Genomic DNA, 9,758 nt, shown 5'->3' with positions numbered 1-9,758 from the left:
CACCCCAGCCCTTTCGCAGGCTCCCCGGCTTTCCCTCCTCCCCCAGCCGAAGGACCCTGTCTCCCGGTTTCCACACGCGTTCAGTGGAGCGAACTCACCCGCCGCTGAAGAAATTGTACTGCCTTCGCGGCCTTCCGGGCTCCAAGTTATGAGAGGGGTTCCACCAGCTCGAGATTTCTGCGCGCCGCTAACCGGGAGACTAGTGCCGAAGCGCCTACTCTCACAGGCCGCAAACACATCCGCGCTGCGCGGGGAGCTTCTGGAGGTCTTCCTATTGCCCGGCGTGCACTGCGGCTGGGGGCGTGGAGAGGAGGACCATAGAGAAGAGCGTAGGTAGGTAATCGTCACTCTTGGCTCTGAATCACCACGCAGCGGCAAATAACCATAGAGAGGAGCGCCTAATGAGGGCTAGAAGGGCTCGAGCTGTATGTTACGACCCACCCTGCCATTTTTGATTGGAGCTGATTGAATCTTATGATTACGCGACGCCATCTTGAGGTCAAGGTTCTGGCCGGACCCTGCGCGAGGGCTGTAAGAGGGTTTCCCACTTTTTGTAGTTTGTGTTTCGGGGCTTAGAATCTCGCTCTGAGGCTCTTTGAGGTTCGATGGGCTGATAACTGGGACTCACCCAGCACCTCATAAGAAACCCCAAGTGCTAATCCTAGAAAACTTCTGTTAATACCAAGAGATAAGTGGCAAAGGCTGCGGTTTTTAAAAAGTGCGCACATACATGTACAAACACAAAGCTTACGCGCGCAGGTAGGGCCGAAGAGGCGGCTAAAACATGTTTGAAATTCCTAAAACGGCCTGTAAAACCATTTAACACAGCTTTCATTCTGTAATGTAAACGTGCTAAAAAGAAGTTCACTTATTAGATTATTAGAAATAAACTAATCAGGAATGATTAAGTTATTCAGTTTATGGACTATATGGTCAGTATCTATTTACAGGCCTTTGTTTCCCAACTGCTTGCTTCTCAGAAGGCTTATAACTTATTCAGTATACAGTTATTGTCTCTCTGAGTGCCTGGTGCTGGGAGTATGGTAAATAGGAGGGAGACGTTATCTTTGTTCGGGAGAGCTGCAAACAACGCAGAATTAGATGACAAACTGACCACTGCATATAAAATTGAACATATCTGTATACTTCCTATCAGCTTTTCCTATTTAATATTACTCTCTAACACTTTTCTTATTTATTTTATGGTTTGTCTGCACATACCCCACTAGAATGTAAACTTAAGGAGTGCGAGTATTGTGTTTTGTTCACCGCTGTGTATCTCCAGTGCCTAGAAGAATGCCTGATACATAGCAAGGGCTCAAAAAATATATGTTGAATGAAGGAAATGATTATACATGGGTACCAACAGAGCATAAAATGCAGTGGGAGACTAATGTGAAACGCTAACAGTACCACCATTTGTAAAATTTACATCCATCTGTATTTTGGCTTGCTAGGTTTGTCACCGTTAAGAAAGGTTAATAATACCTACTCCCCAGAGCTGTTGCAGGAGTTAAATTGGCTAATGCATGTGAAAATACTTTGTTCAGTAAAGCGCTAGTCAAATGCTAGTTACATTTTGCAAGTAAAAAGTGTTTGTGCCTTTTTTGTTTTTTGCGTTTTTTTACAACCACAAGCATAAACAGAGAAATCCTTTCAGGTTACTCTGTATCATAAAATAAAACCTTAGGAGAGGGAAGTTGTCTCAAGCAACAGTTTGCTTTCCTGTAGTTGATATTTGCTGTTTACATTGACCCAGCATCCATTCCCCAGCCTTTGGTAAAGGCACTCCAAATTTCTTAAAATAAACCATCCTTCCACTACTCCAGATCTTTGTAGTTTGGATAGAAAGTCCCAGCCTTAGCCAGAACCCTTAGGACATAGGGGTGGACTTATGACCCAATCAGAGGTGGTAATTTAGCCCTTGCATTGTATCGGGCACTATTTTAAGTATCATGCAAACATCAGCAACTTTAAACCTCACAGCCACCCAGGGAAGTAGGAGCTATTGTAATACACTGAAAAAAAATTAAGTCTTGAAGAGGTTAAATAACTTGCCCGAGATTATAGGAATAGTAGGTAATTGAGGAACCAACCTAGTTCCTGAGTCCATGCTTTCAACCACTACACTATGTGCCTCATCCTATCAGGAATAATGCTTAAAGGGGAGAGGGGGAGGACTCCCTTTTTTCACTTAGCTTACATCTGGGAGGATTTAAACTTAGAACTAGTGGGGGTAAAATGAAACCAGCACAGAAGAAAGCAGAGCTAAGAGAAGATGAGAGATTTTTGATAATATCGTTTGAAACCATGGATTCAGCCATTCTTTAAGCCAGTTATGCTTCTAGCCTTCTTGGTATGTAAGCCAATAAATTCCTTTTCCTAAATCAGTTTGAATTGAGTGTTCTATCCCTTTAATGGAAAGAGTCCTAAATAATACATTTATATATCACTTGTAGAGCATAGGCCAAGCCATTCATTTGTAATGATCCTCAACCCCCTCCTGAGTAGTTTTTCTCATAGGCCCTTGCTGAGGAATGTGGCTGTAGATAATTAATTTGGATATTGCTAACTGCATTATGTACATTCTGGCCTTATTCCTACTGCCATATCTGAGCCAACTGGTCAGCAAAATATCAGGTGACCTATGAGGAAAACATTCTTTAGCTGGACCAAGCAGATCCTCTCAATTTAAACTGAAAATATAGTGGAGTCAATGAATTGATAGCAAAGGAGAAATGCAGGGATTTCCCTGGCAGACCATTGGTTAAGACTCCACGCTTCCATTGCAGGAGGGGCGGGTTCAAACCCTGGTTGGGGAATTAAGATCCCGCATGCCAAAATAAATAAATAAAAGAGAAATGCAGTGGTAGGTGAGAAAGTAGGTGAATTACGTCAAAAACAGGTCAGAAGAATAGGCACCTTTGTGCCCTGGATAGAGAAGAGGAAATTTTTTCAAAATTGGAATTTTTTCAAAAATTCACATAATGAGCATTGTATAAAAATAGAATGAATAAACTACAGTTACACACATGATGTGTTGAGTAAAAAAAGTCATAAGTCTGTATATTGTATGATACCATTACTATAAAGATTTAAAAATGGTATAAGTAAGAACATGGGACTTCCCTGGTGGTCCAGTGGTTAAGAATCTGTGCTTCCACTGCAGGGGGCACGAGTTCGATCCCTGGTCAGGGAACTAAGATCCCACATGCCACATGACATGGCCAAAAATTAAAAAAAAAAAAAAAAAAAAAAACACTCATAATCTAGCTGGGGAGCTAACACGGGGAACAGTAACTGAAACAAGGGGCAGTCTCCGCCCCATGAGAGAATCAGAGAGTGAATACTCCAAGCTCCATCCAATAGATTTGTGAGCTATGCATGAAATTTGCAATTTTCTAGTAGCAACATTAAAAAAAAGGTATAAAAAGGGCTTCCCTGGTGGTGCAGTGGTTAAGAATCCACCTGCCAATGCAGGGGACATGGGTTTGAGCCCTGGTCCGGGAAGATCCCACATGCCTCAGAGCAACTAAGCCCGTGCACCACAACTACTGAGCCTGCGCTCTAGAGCCTGCAAGCCACAACTACTGAGCCCACGTGCCACAACTACTGAAGCCTGCACGCCTAGAGTCCATGCTCCGCAGCAAGAGAAGCCCCTGCTCACCGCGACTAGAGAAAGCCTGCATGCAGCAATGAAGACCCAACGCAGCCAAAAATAAATAAATAAAATAAAAATTTTAAAAATGGTATAAGAATCTATTGTTTAAAAAAACATATGTGGTAAAACTATACTTTAAAAAAATTAATGAAAAATTCAGGGTAGTGGTTACCTCTTGGAATTACTGTATCCCTTTTGGAGAGAGCAAAGATGGAGATTGGAAAAGAACATATAGGTAGCTTCAATGTTTTGTTTTGTTTAATGTTTTTTTTTCTTTTTTTATAAATTTATTTATTTACTTACTTATTTTTGGCTATGTTGGGTCTTTGTTGCTGCACACGGGCTTTCTCTAATTGTGGCGAACGGGGGCTACTCTTTGTTGCGGTGCGCGGGCTTCTCATTGTGGTGGCTTTTCTTGTTGTGGAGCACGGGCTCTAGGTACGCGGGCTTCAGTAGTTGCAGCACACAGGCTCAGTAGCTGTGGCACACGGGTTTGGTTGCTCTGCAGCATATGGGATCTTTCCGGACCAGGACTTGGACCCACGTCCCCAGCATTGGCAGGCAGATTCTCAACCACTGCACCACCAGGGAAGTCCAGAAATCTGCCTTTAAAACTGCTGCATTGTATTCCATAATACGGTTGTGTCATAATGTCTGGACTAGAAAGTTTTCAAAAACAAGAAACAAACAACTTACTCGACCTGGCTTAGCCAGTAAGGAAATGTACTGGCCCATTCAGCAGAAAGACTAGCTAGGCTGCCCTTCAGGGCTAAGTGATCCAGAACCTCAGTAATTTTATCAAGAATGAGGTTCTTCCTGTCTTTATTTTTTCCTACCTCTCTGCTCTACCGTCTACAATGGGGGCCTTGTTCTAAGGCTAGCTCCCCTCATGGGCATACGTGGCTACTTTGAGCCCACGTGCTTTTTAATTTAGGAGAAAGTATAACTGGATTTCAGAAGTTCTTTTTTTAAAAAATTTTATTGAAGTATAGTTGATTTACAATGGTTTGTTAATTTCTGCTGTACAGCAAAGTGATTCAGTTATACATATATATATATTTTTTCATATTCTTTTCCATTATGGTTTGTCACAGGATATTGCATATAGTCCCCTGTGCTATGCAATAGGACCTTGTTGTTTATTCATTCTATGTATAATAGTTTGCACCTGCTAATCCCAAACTCCCAATCCTTCCCTCCCCCACCCCCACCCCCCTTAGCAACCACAGTCTGTTCTCTGTGTCTGTCTGTTTCTGTTTCATAGATAAGGTCATTAGCGTCGTATTTTAGATTCCACTTATAAGCGATGTCATATGGTATTTGTCTTTCTCTTTCTGATTTTTAAAAAAATTTATTTTTGGCTGTGTTGGATGTTTGTTGCCAGGGGATTCTCATTGTGGTGGCTTCTCTTGTTGCAGAGCACGGGCTCTAGGTGAGTGAGCTTCAGTAGTTGTGGCACGTGGGCTCAGTAGTTGTGGCTCATGGGCTCTAGAGCACAGGCTCAGTAGCTGTGGCACAGGGGCTTAGTTGCTCTGTGGCATGTGGGATCTTCCCGGAACAGGGCTCAAACCCATGTCCCCTGCATTGGCAGGCAGATTCTTAACCACTGTGCCACCAAGGAAGTACTCTCTTTCTGATTTACTTCGCTTAGTATGATAGTCTCTGGGTCCAGCCATGTTGCTGCAAATGGCATTATTTCATTCCTTTTTATGGCTGAGTAATATTTCCATGTTTATATATATAAAAAATATATATATATATATAATATATATATATATATCACATAGTCTATCCATTCACCTGTCAATGGACATTTAGGTTGTTTCCATGTCTTAGCTATTGTAAATAGTGCTGCTATGAACATATGAACATAGGGGTGCATGTATCTTTTCAAATTATAGTTTTGTCTGGGTATATGCCCAGGAGTGGGATTGCTGGATCATATGGCAACTCTATTTTTAGTTTTTTAAAGAACCTCCATACTGTTCTCCATAGTGGCTATATCAATTTACATTCCCACCAACAGTGCAAGAGGGTTCCCTTTTCTCCACACCCTCTCCAACATTTATTATTTGTAGACTTTTTAATGATGGCCATTCTGACTGGTGTGAGGAGGTACTTCATTGTAGACAAGACTGTAGACAAGACAACACAAGACTGTGTTGAGTCTTCATTGCTGCACGCGGGCTTTCTCTATTTGCGGTGAGCAGGGGCTATTCTTCATTCCAGTGCACGGGCTTCTCACTGTGGTGGCTTCTCTTGTTCTGGAGCACAGGCTCTAGAGTGCGCAGGCTTCAGTAGATGCAGTGCATGGGCTCAGTAGTTGTGGCATGTGGACTCTAGAGTGCAGGCTCAGTGGTTGTGGCACATGGACTTAGTTGATCCATGGCATGTGGGATCTTCCTGGACCAGGGATCGAACCCATGTCCCCTGCATTGGCAGGCAGATTCTTAACCACTGCGCCACCAGCGAAGTCCCATGTCTTCTTTAATTTCTTTCAATAACATTTTGTTGTTTTCAGTGTATAAGTGTTGCATCTCCATGGATAACTTTATTCCAAGGTAGTTTATTCTTTTTGATGCTATTGTAAGTGGAATTATTTTCTCCTGAGACCATAAAACTCCTGGAAGAAAACATAGCTGGTAAACTACTTGACATCAGTCTTAGCAATGATGTTTTGGATCTGACACCAAAAACAAAGGCAATAAAAGCAAAAATAAACAAGTAGGACTTCATGAAGCTAAAAGGTTTCTGCATAGCAAAAGAAACCATCCATGCAATTAAAAGGTAACCTACTGAACAGGAGAAAATATTTGCAAATCATATATCTGATAAGGGATTAATATCCAAAATACATAAATAATTCATACAACTCAATAACAACAACAAAAACAGATACAATTAAAAAATGCACAGACTATCTGAATAGACATTTTTCCAAAGAAGACCCTACAGATGGCCAACAGGTTCATGAAAACATGCTCATCACTAATCATCAGGGAAATGCAAATCAAAACCACCTCACCATCACCTCACACCTGTTAGAATGGCTATTATCAAAAAGACAAGGGATAACAAATGTTAGTGAGGATGTGGAGAAAAGGGAGCCCTTGTGCACTGTTGGTGGCACTGTAAATAGGTGCAACCACTATGGAAAACAGTATGAAGTTTCCAAAAAAATTAAAAGTAGAACTACCATAGGATCCAGAAATTCCACTTCTGAGTATTTATTGGGAGAAAATGAAAACACTAATTCAAAAAGATATATGCCCCACCATGTTCACTGCAGCATGGAAACAACCTAAAGATATGGAAACAACCTAAATTGTTCATCGATGGATGAATGGATAAAAAATATGTGAGATACATAAATAATGGTATATTATTCAGCCATAAAAATAATGAAATTTTGCCACTTGTGACAACATGGATGGACCTTGAAGGCACTATGTTGGTGAAATAAATCAGACAGAGAAAGATGAACACTGTATGCTCTCACTTTTGTGTGGAATCTAAAAAACAAAAGAAAACAGAACCAAGCTCCAAGATACAGAGAATGGATTGGTGGCTGCCAGAGGTGGAGACTGGGGGGTGGGCAAAATGGGTGAAGGGGGTCCAAAGTACAAACTTCTAGTTATAAAATAAATAAATCATGGGGATGTAATGTATTGAATACAACATTGTGACTATAGTAGATAATACTGTATTGCATATTTGAAAGCTTAAAGTAAATGTTAAACTTTTTCACTATAAGAAAACAAATTTGGGGGGCTTCCCTGGTGGCGCAGTGGTTGAGAGTCTGCCTGCCGATGCAGGGGACACGGGTTCATGCCCCAGTCCAGGAAGATCCCACATGCCGCGGAGCGGCTGGGCCCGTGAGCCATGGCCGCTGAGCCTGCGCGTCCAGAGCCTGTGCTCCGCAACGGGTGAGTCCACAACAGCGAGAGGCCCGCGTACCGGAAAAAAAAAAAAAAAATGGGGGAATTCCCTGTAGGTCCAGCAGTTAGGACTCTGCGCTTTCACTGCCGAGGTGCCAGGTTCGATCCCTAGTTGACTGGGGAACTAAGATCCCACAAGCTGCATGGTGTAGCCAAAAATAAATAAATAAATAAAAAGAAAGAAAAATTTGTAGCTATATATGGCGATAGATATTAACTAGACTTATTGTGGTGATTATTTTATAATGTATACACATATCCAATCATTACGTTGTACACCTGAAACTAATATAATGTTATATGCCAATTATGCCTAAATTTAAAAAAATGAGTTGGGAAGTGTTCCCTCTTCTATCCTCTGGAAGAATTTGTGTAGAATTGGTATTGTTTCTTCCTTAAGTGTTTGGTAGAATTCAGCAGCAAAGCCATCTGGTCTTGGAATTGTCCTTGTGAGAAGGTTTTAAACTAAAATTCATCTTAATGGATAAAAGGTTATTCCAGTTATGTTTTTCCTTGAGTCATGTTTGGCAGTTTGGCAGAGTCATGTTTGGCAGTGTCCTTTAAGGAACTGGCCATTTCTTGTAAGTAGTTGAATTTATAATAACATAAAGTTATTAATAATATTTCTTTATTATTCTTTTATTATATTAGGATTTGTAGTGATTTTCGTTTCCATTTCTGTAACGGTATTTGTGTCTTTTCTCTCTTTTTGGGGTAAGTCTAGATATAAATTTATCAATTTTTAAAAATCTTGTCAAAGATCCATCTTTTGGATTATTTTCTCTATTGTTTTCTATGTCATCGTTTCTGCTCTGATCTTAATTATTTTCTTCTCTCTGTTTATTTTGGATTTAACTTGCTCTTGTTCTCTAGTTCCATAAGATGATGGCCTAAATAATTGCTCTGAGACCTTTATTCTTTTCTGAGACAAGCATTATATCCTACACATTTCTCTCTAAGCATTGTCTTTATTTGTTGTGTTTTCATTTTCATTCAGCCCAGAATACTTTCTAATTTCCCTGTGGCTTCTTTGACCAAAGTGTTGTTTAGAAGTGTATTGTTTAATTTCCAAATATTTAGGGATTTTCCAGTTATATTTCAGATACAGATTTCTAGCTAATTCCATTGTGGTTAGAGAAAACACTTTATATGATTTCAATACTTTTTATTTTACTGCCTAACATGATCTATCTTGATGAATAGCCTGTGTGCACTTGAAAAGGAGGTATATTTTTCTGTCGTTGGGAATGCCAAGTTGGTTGACAATGTTGTTCAAGTCTTCCCTATTCTTACTGATTTCCTTCCTACTTGTATTAATTACTGTCAGGAGTATAGAAATCTCCAGCTCTATTTGTGGATTTGTCTATTCCTCCTTCCAGTTCTTTCAATTTTTGCTTTATGTATTTTGAAGTTCTGTTATTAGGTGAATGCATATGTCCTCTTGATGAAATGTTTCTTTCCAAACCTGATAATATTTCTTATTCTAAAATTTTCTTTGTCTGATATTAATGTGGCCATTGCAGATTTGTTTTGATTAATGTTTTCATAGTATAACTTTTTCAATCCTTTTACTCTATGTCTTTACCCTTAAAGTGTGTTTCTTGTAGATGGCATATAGTTGGACCTTGCTTTTTTTATCCAGTTGGACAATCTTTGCCTTTTCACTGCAGTGTTTAAACCATTTACATTTAATATGATTTTCATCATGGCTGGGTTTACATATGACATCTTGCTATTTGTTTTCTACTTGTTCTGTATGTCCTTTACTCCTTTTCCCATCTTATCTTATTTTGGATTGAGTACATTTTATTATTCAAATTTCTTGCTAACATTGGCTTATCTGCTATACATCTTTATTTTGTTTTTTAGTTGATCTGGGGTTCACAATATATATTGCTAACTTATCATACTCTAACTTCAAAAGATGTAATACCATTTATATAGAATTTACCACTGCATGCTTCCGTCTTCTCTCCCATCCTTTGTGCTATTATTTTCCTACATTTTACTTTATAAACTATGTTATAAACTCCATGATACATTGTTATTGTTTTTATTATAAACAATTATCTTTTAAAAATATTTTAACAGGGCTTCCCTGGTGGTGCAGTGGTTGAGAGTCCGCCTGCCGATGCAGGGGACGCGGGGTCGTGCCCCGG

The 9,758-nt window shown here is 39.9% G+C and overlaps 1 protein-coding gene across 1 annotated transcript in view; it reads right to left on the bottom strand.

The window, feature by feature from the left end:
* RBM25 (RNA binding motif protein 25) overlaps positions 1-290 on the bottom strand; it is a 51,729-nt gene extending 51,439 nt beyond the window's left edge. The window contains exon 1 of the mRNA XM_007459699.1: positions 99-290. The gene's annotated coding sequence lies outside the window, so the exon portion shown is untranslated. The remainder of the gene's footprint in view (positions 1-98) is intronic.
* Between the last annotated feature and the right edge of the window lie 9,468 nt (positions 291-9,758).

Source organism: Lipotes vexillifer, unplaced genomic scaffold, assembly GCF_000442215.2.
Source record: "Lipotes vexillifer unplaced genomic scaffold, Lipotes_vexillifer_v1.1 scaffold39, whole genome shotgun sequence".
Classification (NCBI taxonomy): domain Eukaryota; kingdom Metazoa; phylum Chordata; class Mammalia; order Artiodactyla; family Lipotidae; genus Lipotes; species Lipotes vexillifer.
The sequence above is the reverse complement of the archived record's forward strand: the minus strand, read 5'-3'. Positions and strand labels throughout refer to the sequence as shown.